Below are 15,723 nucleotides of genomic sequence, written 5' to 3'. Positions count from 1 at the left end.
CATAGTAAAACAAAGACTTATATTTTTGATATTATTTTATATATTTAAATGCCATTTAACAAAGAAAAATCAACCAAAAAAATGAGTTCGCGTATCACCTCTGACACGCGTGTCATAGGTTCGCCATCACTGCCCTAACTGCTCTCCCCTGCTGGCTTGATTGCCCCTAACTGCCTCTGCCTCGGCCCCCACCACCGTGGCTTTCTCTGGAAGGAAGTTGGACATCTGGAAGATGGCCAGTCAACCTGGTCTAATTAGCATATTACCCTTTTATTTGTACAGATAAAATGGGGGACAATGCAGTAGTTCTTTCATAGGATTAAAAGACTTAATGACCATCTACACTAATAAAAGAGAAACATGGTAATTGGCGTACGACCGCTACCCTTTTCATTGGCTAATCAGTGAGTATATGCAAATTAACTGTCAGCCAAGATGGCGGCCGGCAGCCAGGCACTGAAGCGAGCACGAGGCTTGCTTGCTGCAGATTCCAACGTTCTCCGCCTAACTTGCCAGCCTCTCAGTTGCAACTCTAAGCAACTATATACTATGTTGCAAATAAGAAGCTAAACAAAACCCCAGAAAAGGGCTTCCATTCAGCCGGGCTCAGACCTCAACATTGTATCTATGTTTTCAGCAGCGAGGCCTCAGAGCTAAAGCTGGCCCAGAAAAAAAAAAAAAAAAGAGAGAAGAAAACAAGGAGCGGTTGGAAGCTTTAGTCACTCGCCAGCCGGAAAACAGCCCTCAGCCCCTCACCCAGACTGGCCAGGCACCCCAGTGGGGACCCCCACCCTGATCCAGGACACCCTTCAGGGCAAACCAGCCAGCCCCTACCCATGCACCAGGCCTCTATCCTATATAGTAAAAGGGTAATAGGCCTCCCAGCACCGGGATCAGCGGAGCAGCGAGGCTCCCGGCACCGGGATCAGCGTGACAGGGGGCAGCGCCCAAACCCCCTGATCGCCCTGCGGCTCTGTGTGATACAGGGGGCTGCGCCCAAACCCCATGATCGCCCTGTGGCTCTGTGAGTGACAGGGGGCGGGGCCACAACCTCCCTATCCGCCCTACTCTGTTCGTGACAGGGGAAGGCACCCCAACCCCCTGATCAGCCCTCCTCTGTGCCTGATAGGGGGGAGCTCCCCAATACCCTGATCGCCCTGTGGCTCTGTGTGTGACAGGGGGCAGCGCCCAAACCCCCTGATCGCCCTGTGGCTCTGTGAGTGACAGGGGGCGGGGCCACAACCTCCCTATCCGCCCTACTCTGTTCGTGACAGGGGAAGGCACCCCAACCCCCTGATCAGCCCTCCTCTGTGCCTGATAGGGGGGAGCTCCCCAATCCCCTGACTGCCCTGCGGCTCTGTGTGTGACAGGGGGCAGCGCCCAAACCCCCTGATCGCCCTGTGGCTCTGTGAGTGACAGGGGGCGGGGCCACAACCTCCCTATCCGCCCTACTCTGTTCGTGACAGGGGAAGGCACCCCAACCCCCTGATCAGCCCTCCTCTGTGCCTGATAGGGGGGAGCTCCCCAATCCCCTGATTGCCCTGCGGCTCTGTGTGTGACAGGCTGCGGCGCCCCAACCACCCCCCCCACAGGCCCTGCTCTGTGCCTGATAGGGGGGAGCTCCCCAATCCCCTGATTGCCCTGCGGCTCTGTGTGTGACAGGCTGCGGCGCCCCAACCACCCCCCCCACAGGCCCTGCTCTGTGCCTGATAGGGGGGAGCTCCCCAATCTCCTGATTGCCCTGTAAATTTTTGTGCACCGGGCCTCTAGTATTATTAATATTTAGATAACATATGAAGAGGTTTCTTTTTGTAAGTTGTGTGGCTAATAATAAGGCTTATCAAATGCAAATATGATCATTTTTCTTTTTTTATTAGCCAATTCCCCTACACAAGTCTTCCTCTCCCTACATGTCCAACAACCCTTTTTAAATAATAGCTATACAATAACTTGGGTACTCCAGTGCAATTCATCATTTGAAATGGCAGCCAAAATGGATCAGTAGGAGAATCAACCCTGTTATGTTGCTCTTTTGGCTGGAGCACCAGGGAATAGGATATTCGGGCCTGTGAAAAATGACTTTAGTCTGTGAGAAGGAAGCCACAATAACATCTAAAATGAGCAAAGATATGGATTAAGATGTGGATTTTTATATCTCCTATAGAATTATAAGTATTAAACAGAAAAACAATTGGAGGCCTAGCTTAGATCCAGTAGGACTGAGGTTTAAGTTCTATTTTTCTTACTATGTGACATTTGGCAAATCAATGAACTGCTCTGAAGTTTAGTTTCCTCATCTATAAGCATCCACTCTAAGGGATTGTGGTTCTTATTAAATGTAAACACATTTTTCATGCTGTCTGGCACATAGTAGGCATAAAATAGGCTATTTTTGTGTCTTTTCTGATTTTCAGGTACATAAATAAGGTACATACCACAATTATACCTCTAAATATTAATCTGTCTGTTTTTCTAGCATTTTCTTACCCTCTTCACATTGTTGACTAAGGCCATGTTATTTCTCTTCAAGTTATCCATGGATAAGCAGAAACAAGGACTTAAATGTAAGTATGTGAAGAAAGATTCAGCTATATGCTTACAGAGCAGACCAAGATCAGATAAAAGTAGACCTGCATATAGAAGAAGGGAACATGGAGGGTAGGGGGTAATTCGAAAAAGGAGAAAAGGGACCCTAGATATTGATAGAAAAAGATGAACTAGTACCTTTCTTTTCAAGGACTAGAGCCACAAGCAAAAGGGGCTGAGAACCAACATTTCTCCAAGTTAAATTTTTTTACCATTAGATAGAGACAAAACTCTGTCCAATAGTCCTGTACGATTAAGTATATCCTGGGTATAGGTTGAAGTATATTGATTGCTAAAATGAAACCAAACACAATTAGAGGTTTCACTATAACCCATAGCAGGTGTGTATACACTGCCAACAATAATTCTTGTCTGGATCTTGACTCAAAAGAAATCAGAGACAGACCGGAAAAAGATGATTGAGGCTCTTGTTCAGTGAACCTGATCCTGGGATAAGGAAAACCTTAAACTCCTTTAGTTCATAAATTTGAGTGACTATGAGTGCTTTTCATAGTCCAAAACTAGAAAAGTATTAATAAATATTATATCATATTTAAAATGAATATATTATTTGTAAATTATCCTAACAAAATTATTACATGTTTGCTGATATCATTGGATACATTTATGTAATATTTTCACATTTATGACTTATATTGTATGTTTCTTTATTGTGTTGTTATTTTTAATATTTTAGGACTCAGTACCAAATAAAACAAAAATATAGCATTTTATATTGATAGTTGTTTTGTATGCATCTTTGTAGTCACCTAAGGTAAAAGTAGCCACTTTAAAGTAGCCCCTGAGTTCTTTGATGAAAATTATTTTAACTTATCAAATACATTCAATTTTATAAGCTGTATTGAAAACTCACAATATACCAGGCACTATAGATCATACCAAGACAATAATAATAAAAGAGATATGCTTTTACAAGTGCTGTGTTTCATGTAGGAATATGTGTAAAAATTGCAATAGAAAATTATATGGAGGTGAATATTTTTGTGCTCATATGTTATGATGTTAAAAAACAAACAACTAATGTATGCTTCCTAACTCAGCAGATATATTCCTTTTTCATACTTTAGAAATATATCATCTGAAAATTATAAAGATTATAAAGGCTTTTGTCTTGATGTTCTTCATGGAGATTTAAACAAATCATTCAAACAATATTTTTTATAATAGTAGAATACACTGTATTATTCATTTACTTTAAAAAATCTAACACTGCCACATTTAAACTATTGTTTCATATATTAGTGATTGTTTTGGGGGAGGAAGAAAGTGATTAGAATGAGAAGACATAAAGAGGCTTCTCTGCTTGTGGTCTATTTCTTGACATGGGTCTTCTCTTTGATTATTTGTTGCATTATAGACTTGTTTTGTACACTTTTCTGCATATGAATTATAATTCATGATAAAATATTTTAAACTCTTGATTTTTAAAATACTAGAAATAGATTTTAAATAAATATTTTGGTTACAAAATTAAGGAAGCCCACCAATATAGAAAGCATACTAATCCATTTGCTTAGCTCAGTGTTGCACTTGTTTGTGTGTACAGAAACCTGTAGCAACAATCTCATTTATGTCCACTGGCAGCACCCTAACTCTTTCTGGCCAATAGGGGTTATTTAGAAAATTGCTTTTTCAAGTGAATTAAATCAGCCAAATAGATTTGTATAGCCTTTCATGCCAGCTGTAGCTGGTAAAGCTGCCTCTACATTTAGGACTAGACAATGGAGGCTGACTTGTTTGAAAAATTGAGTTTCATCTGCCAAAAAAAGGAAAATGGTGCCATTAAAAAAAATCCAAACACAATGATGATCACTTGTATTTCAGAGAAACTGTATACAGGTCCTAGAGTAAATTCTCCTTTTTTGTTTTTTGTTTTGTTATGAACTCCTCTTGGCAGATGACACCTATTCCTGTAGAGCTATATGAATATTATATTCAAAATACATTCCTCAGAAAAATGTAAAATATGCTGCTTTGTTCAGGAATTGGTGCTGTAGTAAGACATATGACAGCTGTATAGATTTCTTGTTCTATTGCCAGTAAAATTAGCAGTCTGTGTCTAACACTATGAACTTTCTACAGATTCCTTCTGTCATATCTTTACCATTGAATGAAGTACGATAGAGGGTTGGACACTGATCTAGTTGTGTGACTACAAAGATCTACAATAAAGGTAATTACAAATTACTTTCCTAATTAAAATAAGCATAAAATCTAGACATTGAGAAGATAAAAATCAACCAAATCAAGCAAACAAATATTTGTTTGGAATTTTTATTTCTTTTTTTATCATTTTAAAAATACCTATGCTTCAAATTGATTTTCATTTAAAAAAAACAAACTCAAACTTATTTTAGGGAGAATTTATTCTTTCAATTACAGGATAAATGTAAGCCACCACTAGTATGCTTTATTACTTAATAATATACTACAAAACAATTTTACTTCAGAAATTATGGAAACTGAGATAATGAAGAAATAAAATCTGAAGCCAGGATTCCAAATACCTTCGTGTATAATCATTTTAGTATTCAAGAAGTTAATAGATGTTCAAAATACCTTCTAGAAGCCACAGATATTTAAAAAAATAGATTTCTCAAGGAATTCTAAAGGTTTTATTACAACAATTAGTCAAGGTGGGGTAGATGTTCAAAATACCTTCTAGAAGCCACAGATATTTTAAAAAAATAGATTTCTCAAGGAATTCTAAAGATATTCTAAAGGTTTTATTACAACAATTAGTCAATGTGGGTAAGGTCATCAATTACACTCTCAGAAGGCTGAAATATTAGAAAAGGAAGCTCACAGCAATACCCGTGAAAGGAGTTTTAGGGGTAAAATAGGCAGGTTTAGGGAATTTTAGAAATAAAGAGGGTCCATGGGGGAGGAAGGCATAGTTGGTTGGGGGCTTGGAACTGCAAAAAGGCATACAGTCACAGAGAACAAAAGGTGCCGCAGGATAAGGGGAAAGAAAGACATCCATTCACAGAAGACAGGGACAGGCCACAGGGTATGGGGAGAAAGAGGAAACAAACTTTCACAGGGAACAGAGAAATGCTGACAAAGGGAAGAAAGAGGAGAACAGGTTTTCACAGGAGACAGAGAATTCTACCACTGAAGGGGGAGAGAAGGAGGGGGAGGTACCATGTGGGTTTTGAGCTTTGAAGCCAATATTCTACCAATTGGAAAGCAGCACCAAGAGACAGAGGACTGCAGACTTTATAAATCTGAGCAAAAATGAGTTTGGTGGATCACCCCCTTTGGGACCCCCTCCCCACGTGGGAGTCTGCACATGCTTCCAATAAATTTGCGCCCTTTTCATCTACCACCTTTGGTCTGTGGCTTCATCTTCGAATCCACCTGGACAAGAACCCGGGAAAGAAACCACCCTTGCATCCTGGTCAGGAAAAACCACCCCACTCACCGGGATTGCTGAGGAGTTAAACCGCTACAGAGACCCCCATAGAAGGCACCTAAATTTAAGTCAGAAGAATGTAGGCAGAAGCAAAAATGGATGGAAAATTCGCTCCACTGATTATCTGAAGCAGTGACCGTAAAGTTTCCAGACTATAAACAGAAGCAAATCAATTTTTAAAACTTTCAAAGAATAAAAACAAAACCTTTCAGTCCCGAGCAGAGACACGTGCCTTACCTATACCAAAACCTCCTGTATAAATATATGTGTGTGTGTGTACAAGCCATGAAATGTAAAAGGGAGGAAAGAACCCCACTTTATTGTTCCAAGGCTTTTGAAACTTGAATTTTATTCAAATACTTTGTTCCTTGGTCCTTTGGTGTATTAACATGTGTGTGGGCTTCAGTAGTAGTAATTACCTGAACCTAATTTTGGTTCATACCTTTGCCTGAAAGCGAAGGGGACCGCATGTCCATAACCAATGGGTACACTGCCATCACTCTCCAGATTTGCTCTTCCCAACCCCACTTTTGTTCTCCGTGTGGCTTCAGTTAAGTCATTCTGTTCTAAAGGTGAGAAACAAGATTACGGAGATGGGGGATAGTTTGAGGAACACTTCAGGAAGTTGTCTGTGACTAGCAGCAGACACAGATAGGGGAATACAAGAAGGGGTTTGATTCAGAAAATCTGGATATTTGAGAAGACAGATAACATTTCCTTGGCTTTTAAATGAGGTAGACCCCAACCTCTAACATCCATGGTATTCTTTTTTTGGAGCAAGTGTCGTAGGTGATAACAGTGGCTCATCACTTCTAAGAAAGATGCAATCCAAAGGAAACTGGCCCTAATGGTGCATTTGTTCTTTCACAGAAAGCTCTCTGTGAGAGGTATATCACAAACTAATAGACCTCCATAGATGCATCTTGCTTTCTTTATTTTTTTAGTTGAGTTAGATACCGTGTGAACAAACAGCACAGCACTTAGTTTCTTTGGTTTCCTTTTGTTTGCTTTTTGTTTTGTTATAGTAAAAACACATAACATGAAATTTACCATCTTAACTATCTCAAGTGCTCATGTTAACTCTTCACACATTGTTGTGCAAGGAACTTTTTCATCTTGCAAAACTGAAACTCTTTATCCAGGGGACAACACCTCTTTTCCCCCTCTCAGCCCTCTACTATTGTATCTCCTGCTTCTAAAAGTCTGATTATTTTAAGTACTTTATATATTTAGAATCATGCTATACTTGTCCTATTGTGACTGGCTTATTTCACTTATGATAATGTTCTCAAATTTCGTACATGATGTAACATGTGACCAACTTTCCTTCAGTTTTCAGATTGAATAATATTCCATTGTGTGTATGTACCATATTCTCTTTATCCATTGATGGTCGTTTATTTGCTTCTACCTCGTGGCTCGTGTGAGTAATGCTGCAATGAGTATGTACTTTCTTTTTTTTTTTTTGGAAAGGAGTTTGCTCTTACTAATTATGTGTTCTTGAGATAAGTACATTATTTTAGAAGGTTGCTTTTTACTTAACTAAGAAACACTTCAGTGGAGCAATGTATGGGATAGACAAAAAGAACAAAGTCTTTATCATTTTAGTAGAAAGAGATTATAAGGAAAACCACACAGACACAGAAGATGGGAGTGTAACCGAGAAAGGAAAATTTTATAGAAGATAAGAGAATGGATAAATTAAGGTTTGGGATTTATGCTTGGACTAAAGGAGAAAAACTACCTCTTTTAGAACTTGGGACAAAGAAGTGCAATTGGGTATATGAGTATGATTTTAGGTAAAGGATTTCATGCCTAGGGTTCTCCTTATTTATTTATTTATTTTTTTGGTGTGAATTAGAAGGGTCACAGACTGTTGAGGAACATAATTGAAATAAAGCAACTTTTCACTGAAGAGAATTGGAGAGGGAATAGTTGAGACATTCAAAAATGTCCTGAGCAATCTGTATGGCTCCATTGAAGTTAGACAGCACACATATTTGCAGTATTGACCTCCGTAATTTTCTCCAACAGCTCTCAGCGGTTAGTTTCTGACAGAAGTCTTGGCTATTTTGAAATTGATTTATTCTTTCATTTTTACTCATTTAAAAATGTACTGAGTTCATATATTCTTTTGAATTAGTGTTTTGGGTTTCTTCAGATATATTCCCAGAAGTGGAATCACTGGGTCATAGACAGTTCCATTTTTAATTTTTGTGGAAACTCCATACTGCTGTACACAGTGCCTGCACCAACCTGCATTCCCACCAACTGTGCACAATGGTTCCCTTTTCTCCACCTCTGGCCAACACTCATTTTTTTGCTTTGTTGGTGATAGCCATTCTGACAGGTGAGAGATGAAGGGATTAAGGAGAGAAGAAAGAAAGAAAGAAAGAGAAAGAAAGAAAGAAAGAAAGAAAGAAAAAGGAAGGAAGGAAGGAAGGAAGGAAGGAAGGAAGGAAGGAAGGAAGGAAGGAAGGGAAGAAACCTCAAAGATACAGACAATAGTATGATGATTACCAGAGGGAAAGGAGGTGCCAGGAAGTAGAAGAGGGTAAAGTGGGAATAAATATTATGGGGTAGTGAACACATAATACAATATACAGATAATGTATTACAGAATTGTATACCTGAAGCCTATATACTTTTATTAACAGTGTCATTCCCCCAAAAATTCAATAAAAATTAAAAAATATTAAAGTGTACTGAGTGTATATTGTTTGCCAGGCACTGGGTTTTGCATAGGACATGCACAACACACACAAAAGGTAGAACCCATGTTCATCAGCGAGTGTTCAATCAGAAAACTAGAATCAGTGGGAAAGATCTCAGGCAGGAAGAAACTCCATTGCACAGGTTGAAGCTCTCATCCACAGGCAAATTTATTCTCCCTTTTAGGGAAAACTCAGACCTCCTTTAAAAGCCTTCCAAGGGATTCAGCCAAGCCCACCCAGTTTATCAAGAAAAATCTTCCTTACTTAATGTTAACTGATTAGGAATTAACAAAATACCCTCACAGCAACACCTAGATTAGTGTTTGAGGGGCTATAACCTAACCAAGTTGACATACAAACAAAGTTTATTTTCTAGTTCAGAGTAAGATAGATAACATAGCCAGATGATAATATCAGTTTGCTGTACTGTGATAGATGTTGAGATTATATATATATATATATGTCAGAGAAGAAGGGATAGGGAGAGAGAGATAGAAACATCAATTATGCCCTAACCAGTTTGGCTCAGTGGATAGAGCGTCAGCCTGTGGACTGAAAGGCCCCAGGTTCGATTCCGGTCAAGGACATGTACCTTGGTTGCGGGCACATCCCCAGTAGGAGGTGTGCAGGAGGCAGTTGATTGATGTTTCTCTCTCATCGATGTTTCTGACTCTCTATCCCTCTCCCTTCCTCTCTGTAAAAAATCAATAAAATATATTTTTTAAAAAAGAAACATCAATGATGAAAGAGAAGCATTGATTGGCTGCCTCCTGCATGCCCCCCACTGGGGATCAAGCTGGCAACCCGGGCAGATGCCCTGACCAAGAATCAAACCATGACCTCCTAGTTCATAGGTTGATGCTTAACCACTGCGCCACACCAGCCAGGCAGATGTGGGCACTTTGGAACACAGATCTTGCACATTAGGAAAGGAAGCATCTGTCCTGAGTAGGAGCCAGTCAGGAGAGTGGTGTAGGCCGAGGGAGCAGCTGAGACAAAGATCCAAAATGAGCATCTCTCAATCAAAGAGCAGCAAGTACTTCAACTTATTCCATCTGTGGCATGTGAGATGGGAAGACAGGAGGAAGTCCATAAGAAGCACCTGGAGTCAGGTGATAAAGGACAATATATACCAAAATAAAGCTTCTGTATATTATCTTTAAAGTTATGCAAAGGATTCTGGGTTGTTAACTGAGACAATGCACTTGAATTATCTACCACAATGCTCATTATGTACTACTAGAGGCACGATGCATGAAGACTTGTGCAAGAATGGGCCTTCCTTCCTCTGGCTGCCCGCACTGCCTTTGCTCGGGCTGGAGCCGCCTTTCTGCCTTCCCACGCTGCCGAGAGGCCCAGAGTGGCTGGGGGTGGGGCGGAAAAGGAAGGAAGGAAGGAAGGAAGGAAGGAAGGAAGGAAGGAAGGAAGGAAGGAAGGAAGGAAGGAAGGAAGGAAGGAAGGAAGGAAGGAAGGAAGGAAGGAAGGAAGGAAGGAAGGAAGGAAGGAAGGAAGGAAGGAAGGAAGGAAGGAAGGAAGGAAGGAAGGAAGGAAGGAAGGAAGGAAGGAAGGAAGGAAGGAAGGAAGGAAGGAAGGAAGGAAGGAAGGAAGGAAGGAAGGAAGGAAGGAAGGAAGGAAGGAAGGAAGGAAGGAAGGAAGGAAGGAAGGAAGGAAGGAAGGAAGGAAGGAAGGAAGGAAGGAAGGAAGGAAGGAAGGAAGGAAGGAAGGAAGGAAGGAAGGAAGGAAGGAAGGAAGGAAGGAAGGAAGGAAGGAAGGAAGGAAGGAAGGAAGGAAGGAAGGAAGGAAGGAAGGAAGGAAGGAAGGAAGGAAGGAAGGAAGGAAGGAAGGAAGGAAGGAAGGAAGGAAGGAAGGAAGGAAGGAAGGAAGGAAGGAAGGAAGGAAGGAAGGAAGGAAGGAAGGAAGGAAGGAAGGAAGGAAGGAAGGAAGGAAGGAAGGAAGGAAGGGAAGAAACCTCAAAGATACAGACAATAGTATGATGATTACCAGAGGGAAAGGAGGTGCCAGGAAGTAGAAGAGGGTAAAGTGGGAATAAATATTATGGGGTAGTGAACACATAATACAATATACAGATAATGTATTACAGAATTGTATACCTGAAGCCTATATACTTTTATTAACCAGTGTCATTCCCCAAAAATTCAATAAAAATTAAAAAATATTAAAGTGTACTGAGTGTATATTGTTTGCCAGGCACTGGGTTTTGCATAGGACATGCACAACACACACAAAAGGTAGAACCCATGTTCATCAGCGAGTGTTCAATCAGAAAACTAGAATCAGTGGGAAAGATCTCAGGCAGGAAGAAACTCCATTGCACAGGTTGAAGCTCTCATCCACAGGCAAATTTATTCTCCCTTTTAGGGAAAACTCAGACCTCCTTTAAAAGCCTTCCAAGGGATTCAGCCAAGCCCACCCAGTTTATCAAGAAAAATCTTCCTTACTTAATGTTAACTGATTAGGAATTAACAAAATACCCTCACAGCAACACCTAGATTAGTGTTTGAGGGGCTATAACCTAACCAAGTTGACATACAAACAAAGTTTATTTTCTAGTTCAGAGTAAGATAGATAACATAGCCAGATGATAATATCAGTTTGCTGTACTGTGATAGATGTTGAGATTATATATATATATATATGTCAGAGAAGAAGGGATAGGGAGAGAGAGATAGAAACATCAATTATGCCCTAACCAGTTTGGCTCAGTGGATAGAGCGTCAGCCTGTGGACTGAAAGGCCCCAGGTTCGATTCCGGTCAAGGACATGTACCTTGGTTGCGGGCACATCCCCAGTAGGAGGTGTGCAGGAGGCAGTTGATTGATGTTTCTCTCTCATCGATGTTTCTGACTCTCTATCCCTCTCCCTTCCTCTCTGTAAAAAATCAATAAAATATATTTTTTAAAAAAGAAACATCAATGATGAAAGAGAAGCATTGATTGGCTGCCTCCTGCATGCCCCCCACTGGGGATCAAGCTGGCAACCCGGGCAGATGCCCTGACCAAGAATCAAACCATGACCTCCTAGTTCATAGGTTGATGCTTAACCACTGCGCCACACCAGCCAGGCAGATGTGGGCACTTTGGAACACAGATCTTGCACATTAGGAAAGGAAGCATCTGTCCTGAGTAGGAGCCAGTCAGGAGAGTGGTGTAGGCCGAGGGAGCAGCTGAGACAAAGATCCAAAATGAGCATCTCTCAATCAAAGAGCAGCAAGTACTTCAACTTATTCCATCTGTGGCATGTGAGATGGGAAGACAGGAGGAAGTCCATAAGAAGCACCTGGAGTCAGGTGATAAAGGACAATATATACCAAAATAAAGCTTCTGTATATTATCTTTAAAGTTATGCAAAGGATTCTGGGTTGTTAACTGAGACAATGCACTTGAATTATCTACCACAATGCTCATTATGTACTACTAGAGGCACGATGCATGAAGACTTGTGCAAGAATGGGCCTTCCTTCCTCTGGCTGCCCGCACTGCCTTTGCTCGGGCTGGAGCCGCCTTTCTGCCTTCCCACGCTGCCGAGAGGCCCAGAGTGGCTGGGGGTGGGGCGGAACTCCTGTGTCATTGCCATGGCGATGATGCAAGCATCCCACCCTGCCCCCAGCCACTTGGCACCTGCATATGCAAATAAACCAGCCATCTTTGTTGGGTTAATTTGCATACTCACTCCTGATTGGCTGGCGGGTGTCAGGAAGGTAGAGTCAATTTGCATCTTTCTCTTTTATTAGTGTAGATATCCTCCAAAGAATAGGTATTTTATTATATAAAGGCCTTAAAAAAACAAATTTAACATAATCAAATTAGAACCAACATGGAGAAAGAAATGTGAACAAGAATGAGGCCATTGAGAGTATTATATATTTTCCATTGGAAATGACGTGGGAACTTAAATACTATGAGAGTGTAAAGCCACAACAGGAACTGGTGAGTAACTGAAAGCGGGGACAAAGGAAAGAAAAAAATAGTAATTACAGCCTTATTTCTGCCTCAGTTCAATAGGAGGACTGGAAATAATAACCAAGCAGGGGAAAATGCAAAGCCAACAGAGGGAGGCTATTTTATGAAGGTTAGTTAAGGAAGCAGCTCTAGTAAGGCATTAAAGCAATGAGCTAAAGGAATTGTACAAACAGGCCTTACAGATATCTTGATAAGGAATATTGCAGGAAAAGGAAATAGCAAATGCTAAGGTCCTGTGTTGTGTGCATGTGTGGAGTGAGCATCAGCAAGGAGACCAGGTGAGTGAGGGGGAGAGCAGTAGGAAGAAAGGATATATAGTGGGCCTTGCAGGCCTTTGCAAGTTATTTAACATTTATTCTGGATGAGACAGGTTGTCATTGAGAATTTTTTAAATAGGAATAAAATTAGATAACTTATGTCCTAATAGGATAACTCTGGCCATTAGTTGTGCATAGATAAATGAGTAAGATTGGATAGAGAGTGTCCAGGTGAAGACTATTGCAATAATTCAAGTTAGAAATGGTGGTTTGGACCAAAGGTAGAAGTATAAATAGTGAGAAGTGATTGGAGTTGTTTAATATACTGAAGATAAAAATGAATGATTCGACTGGTGAGTTGGAAAACGTTTATTAAAAAAAAAACTTCAAGGCTATCCAAGTACATTGGACCCCTTATCCGTGGTTTCACTTCCCACAGTTTGAGTTCCTTAATTCTCACCTGCAGTCTAAAGATATTAAATGGAAGATTCCAGAAATAAACAAGATATAAGTTTTAAATTGTGCCCCATCTTGAGTATCATGCTGAAATCTTGTGCTGTCCTACCCTACTACTCCCGGGATGTAAATCACACCTTTGTCCAGAATATCCATGCTTGTATTCACCAATTTGTCACTTAGTAGCTAAGTTATTGAATCAACTATTGCAGTATCCCAGTGTGTGTTCAGCTAACCCTTATTTTACTTAATATTATCACATTTACATAAGGTTTTTTACAATACATTTTTACAATTGGTTTAACTTTAGTTATTGTTAATCTTTTACTGTGCTTAATTTATAAATTAAGCTTTATCATAGTTATGTATGTAGGGGAACAAACAGTGTATACAGGGTGTGGTACTATCCATAATTTATAAATTAAACTTTATCATAGTTATGTATGTAGGGGAACAAGCAGTGTATACAGGGTGTGGTACTATCCGTGGTTTCATGCATCCACTGGGGTTCTTGGAACTTATCCCTATGGATAAGGGTGGACTACAGTATGTAGGCCTAAACAACTGGAAACATTGAAGGATTATTACTTAAATAAATGGGGAAGAAGCCCTAACCAGTTTGGCTCAGTGGATAGAGCATTGGCCTGAGGACTCAAGGATCCCAGGTTTGATTCCAGTCAAGGGCATGTACCTTGGTTGCGGGCACATACCTAGTAGGGAGTGTGCAGGAGGCATCTGATCGATGTTTCTCTCTCATCGATGTTTCTAACTCTCTATCCCTCTCCCTTCCTCTCTGTAAAAAATCAATAAAATATATTTTAAAAAAAATAATGGGGAAGAAGACTGGAGAGTGCAGCTTGGTCAGGGGTTGTCCAGGGTGGGGTGGGGGTGGATCAGGTGATGTGTCAGGCATGCTGTGTTTGTGGTGTTTGCTAAAACATCCAAGTAGTGCTGTTAAAAACAAAATTGCATTTATGAATCTGGGGTTCAGGGAAGAGATTGGGCTGGAAATACAAATTTAGGAGTGATCATGTAGATACTATGAGTTTAAACAAATCACCTGGAAAGTTAATGAAAATGGAAAAGAAAAGAGATCAAAGGACTGAAACTTGGAACACTCCAATATTTAGAAGTCATGGAATTGAAGCAGGAGACAGAAAAGGAGACTGAGAAGATATGGTCAGAGATGGAGGAAAAAGACCTAGATCTACTGGGACATTTCTATTAGCATACAAATGTTTTGGTATTTCTTCCAGACTAATTCCACATTTTCCTTCAGCTCTCACCAGTTTTGTTTTATTTTTTTTCCATCTCTTTAGGCAACACTTTTTGAAAGAGAAGTCTTTTTCTTACTATCTCCAGTTTCTCTTACAATTCTCTCTTGAACTTAATCAGGCTTTTGTTCCACCAATCCAACAGAAATGCTCTTTTCAAGGTCACCAATAACATTTTCATTGCTAAAAGCAATGGTTAATTCTCAGCTCTCATTTAACTTGGACCATCAGTAGCATTTGATACAATGATATATGCTTCCTTCTTTTTTAATGTTGGCTTTACTTGGCACCCTGACCCCTTCCCTCCCCCCACTTAACTCCTGACCAAAGCCTTGGTTTCCTGAAAACTACTCTCTTTCTCTTCTTAATTCCCTTCTACCTCTCCCATGACCCCTTTTCAGTTTCATTTTCTGATTCCTCTTCATTTCCTCATGGCTTGGGCCTTGGAATCTTTATTTTTTAATATCTCACCTCCTACATACTCATCTAGTTTCACAGATCTAGCTTCTAATGGCTGAAAATTTATATCCATATTCTAGACATTGTCTTTGAACTACATTTTCTTTTACATAGAACTGCCCAATAAGTATTTCCATAATATGCCTAATAGTCATTTTAGTTTATTCAAAACTGATATCAGGGAAATTTCCCAAATAGACCTGGTACTGAAGACAGGTTCAGCTGCTTGTGTGCTGCAACAAAAGCCAATACTCTTGAGACAGGTGCTCATAAAAAGAAAAGAGATTTATTCAAGTGCCGATTACCCAAGAAGATGGTAGACTCCTGTCTTAAAAACCATCTTAAAGCCAGAATGATGTGGCTCAGTGGTTGAGCGTTGACCCATGAACCAGGAGGTCATGGTTAGATTCCCGGTCAGGACACATGCCCAGGTTGTGGGCTTGATCCCGGGTAGGGAGGGTGCAGGAGGAAGCCAATCAATGATTCTCTCTCATAATGGATTTTATAGCTCTCTCTCCCTCTCTTTTCCTCTCACTAAAATCAATCATATATATATATAAA

The 15,723-nt window shown here is 40.3% G+C and overlaps 1 long non-coding RNA gene across 1 annotated transcript in view; it reads left to right on the top strand.

Moving 5' to 3' along the window:
• The window catches only part of LOC102257645, a 99,662-nt gene that overhangs the window by 54,430 nt on the left and 29,509 nt on the right, over nucleotides 1-15,723 (top strand). Inside the window, exons 2-3 of the long non-coding RNA XR_313094.2 lie at nucleotides 2,531-2,564; nucleotides 4,690-4,780. This is a non-coding gene — a long non-coding RNA (uncharacterized LOC102257645). The remainder of the gene's footprint in view (nucleotides 1-2,530; nucleotides 2,565-4,689; nucleotides 4,781-15,723) is intronic.

The sequence above is a fragment of the Myotis brandtii genome, unplaced genomic scaffold, assembly GCF_000412655.1.
Source record: "Myotis brandtii unplaced genomic scaffold, ASM41265v1 scaffold1132, whole genome shotgun sequence".
Classification (NCBI taxonomy): domain Eukaryota; kingdom Metazoa; phylum Chordata; class Mammalia; order Chiroptera; family Vespertilionidae; genus Myotis; species Myotis brandtii.
Note: the sequence above shows the minus strand (reverse complement) of the source record. Positions and strands in the feature narration are given on the sequence as shown.